Genomic DNA, 3,316 nt, shown 5'->3' on the forward strand with positions numbered 1-3,316 from the left:
TAAAATCAGGATCCTAAAATAGGTGCGTGGAACATTGGCTTAAACAATAATATGCAAACTGAAATTTGTTGATGTAGTTTTTGAGAAGTCAGTTTTAAAACCTGTTAGGCTTTTATAATGTCATATGTAATAAGTCATAACACTTTAATGCAATTACAGTACCTATATACTGGGTTTATCATTAATTTTCTTAGGTGCAGTTACTCTTGATAGATACGATACATGGGACCAGATTAAATTTGATAAGAAACATTTATTTCATAGTTTATCTCATGAAAACATCAATAAAATCTATAGGAAAATCTGGTTAGATCAGGTTTTCTCACTGAATAGAATTTGGACCTTGCTATTCAACAAACGCTCTAATGCAATTGCATGATGGACAAATAATATTCTCCATCTATTTGTTTTGATCAAATCAAAAAGTGGCAAATTATATGTATTCTGTTCTTTTGAGGGGGCTGTGGTTTCTAACAATGTCCAGACACCAAGACAGGCATGGATACAACAATTCAGTTTGCACCATCTGATTTACAGTATATAAAGGAATATCTAATATAAAGCTAATATAATCTGAGCAATAAGATATTTTATTGTTTTGTCTTTTTTTCCTTACAGAACAAAGAAAACTTAATCCCTGTCAAAGTTTGGAATATGGACTTGTGTTTCGACTTTGTTAACAGCTCCTGCCTTCGGACCAACAGGGCACCTGCAAATTATTCTGTTATGCTCATTGCCATGTTCGTAGCTATAATGCTCACAACAGTGGGAAATCTATTGGTCATCATTTCAATCTCTCACTTTAGACAGCTCCACTCTCCGACCAACTTCCTTATTTTGTCCTTGGCCACTGCAGATTTCTTAATAGGATCGGTGGTTATGCCTTACAGTATGGTGAGATCATTAACATCGTGTTGGTACTTTGGAGACTTATTCTGCAAGTTGCACAGTTGCTTAGACATGACACTGTGTACAGGTTCTATATACCACTTATTCTTTATATCTGTTGACCGATACTATGCTGTATGTCACCCTCTTCATTATTATAAAAACATAACCACTAATATAATAGAAGTGTTTTTATTGACAACATGGTCTGTTTCCATTGTGTTTTCATTTGGGCTTGTTTTGTGCACACCGAGGGAATCCAAGACTATATAGCATCATATTCTTGCATTGGCTCTTGTTCTCTTACTCTTAATAAGCTTTGGGGAACAATTTCTTCCTTAATATGTTTCTTTATTCCAGGTGCCCTAATGATTGGTATTTACATACACATTTTCTCTGTTGCCAGTAACCAAGCTAAACTTGTACATAACCACCATAATGTCCAGCCTGACAAATCAAAGAACAACATTTCTGTCAAAACCGAAAGAAAAGCAGCGAAAACCTTAAGCTTAGTTATGGGAGTGTTCCTGTTCTGCTGGCTGCCCTTTTTTATATTAACTATAGTAGATCCTTACATCAATTTTTCAATTCCTGAAGATGTATACAATGTTTTTTTATGGCTTGGTTATTTTAACTCTGCCCTGAACCCCATAATTTATGCATTATTTTACCCATGGTTTCAAAAATCCTTTGCATGTATTATATCAGGCAATATTCTTAAAACTGGCTCTTCATTCTCTAAGGTTTTTAATTAGTGTTTAGCCAGGAATGTACATTATGCTGCCTGTAGATACAGGTCATAACAATAAATAAGAGTAGTTTGAGAAGTATGTAACAATATAGCACACAGCTATACATGTGCTTTAATTGTGCTAAGCACAATAGACTGGTAAAGAAATATTCTGATGAGTTTGATGGGTTGTTACAGAGTAATTTTGCATGTTACTACATAATCCTGTTGAGGTGAATCCATACTGCAATATGTTATATAGTAGTCTTATTAGTTTAGAATATAAGTAGGAGGCAGGAATTATTTTAGTATTGCACAATGAAGTGCATAGCTCAAGTGTTGCAAAGCCCAAATGTTTTGCAAATGTATTTGGTGTATATTGAGCAAAATCGTACTGAATTAAACTATCTTTGTGGCATCAAACATCATTGAAAAGCTGAATGCTAGAATGTGTAGTAAATGATTTATATAACACACACCCCAGCCCATACTGTTGCTCAAACAGTCACAATATTTTTGTGTCCCTATTTTTTCACAGGATCTGGTGAAGTTATCCTTTTTGATACTCCCCATTATTCAAACGGCAGTTTGTTAGGCATAATTAATATTTGCTACACTATACAGGTATGGGATCCGTTATCTGGAAACCCGTTATCCAAAAGATTTTCTTTTTATTTATAATAATAAAACAGTAGCTTGTACTTGATCCAAACTAAGATATATTTAATCCTTATTGGAAGTAGAATGAGCCAATTAGGTTTATTTAATGTTTACATGATTTTCTAGTAGTCTTAAGGTGTGGAGATCCAAATTACGGAAAGACCCATTATCCGGAAAGCCCCAGGTCCGGATACCCAGTACCCATGGTATAAGACATGCATTATTGCATTATTTATGTCCAAGATGACTATTTACTAAATAAATTAAATGGCTTAGCATAGATTTGTACTTTAAACTTTCCATCCTTAGGCGCAGTTCTTGGCACTAGTACCATGTTAGCCAGTCGATAAGTTATAGGGATAACTTTATTGGCTAACTAAGATGATAATTATAGCAAGCTTTAAGAACATTTCAGTTCATTTTTTAAAGCTGATGAATAGCCACGAAAGTTATCACATTTGCACTACTATTGTTATATTTCATTGCAAACATTTACTGTACCCTCTAAAGAATTAAGTGCTGTGTGCATTCCTCAGTGCTACTTCATATGGAAGGGCTTGCTAAGAAACACAAGGGGTTATAAGATACTAGGGAGCCTTGAATGTATTGCCTACATACGGCAGAACATGACATTGCACATGACAACAGTGAGCTTTGTACCTTGCATTTTTAATAATGGGAAGGATGGATGAGCAGAGGTGCAAGACTGCAAATTTGTACTTGCATCCCTGCTTATTGTAAATGAGACATTAATGTCTTAAAGGTACTGTTAAGTTCAATTCATGTCATAAGGATGTATTAAGAATATGAAGTATTAAGGATGTCTAAACAAAGAGACACAAATATGGTAAAATGCATCTTTAATATTTCAGATACAAAATAACCAAGGAGGCCCCATGTATTAAATATGTTGCAGAAGTTGATGGCTAAATTCTAATTTCCACTGAGGTTTATAGTTCATTGTACATAGGTTTTTGTAAGTATTTAGTGAATGCATTCATTTATATCAGGGCTGATCCAGCTGCCTGGGCTCTCGAA

At 34.5% G+C, this 3,316-nt stretch overlaps 1 pseudogene; it reads left to right on the forward strand.

The window, feature by feature from the left end:
- Positions 1 to 654: 654 nt before the first annotated feature.
- Positions 655 to 1,643, forward strand: LOC108705427 (annotated as a pseudogene).
- Positions 1,644 to 3,316: the final 1,673 nt, after the last annotated feature.

The sequence above is a fragment of the Xenopus laevis genome, chromosome 5L (assembly GCF_017654675.1).
Source record: "Xenopus laevis strain J_2021 chromosome 5L, Xenopus_laevis_v10.1, whole genome shotgun sequence".
NCBI classification, from domain to species: domain Eukaryota; kingdom Metazoa; phylum Chordata; class Amphibia; order Anura; family Pipidae; genus Xenopus; species Xenopus laevis.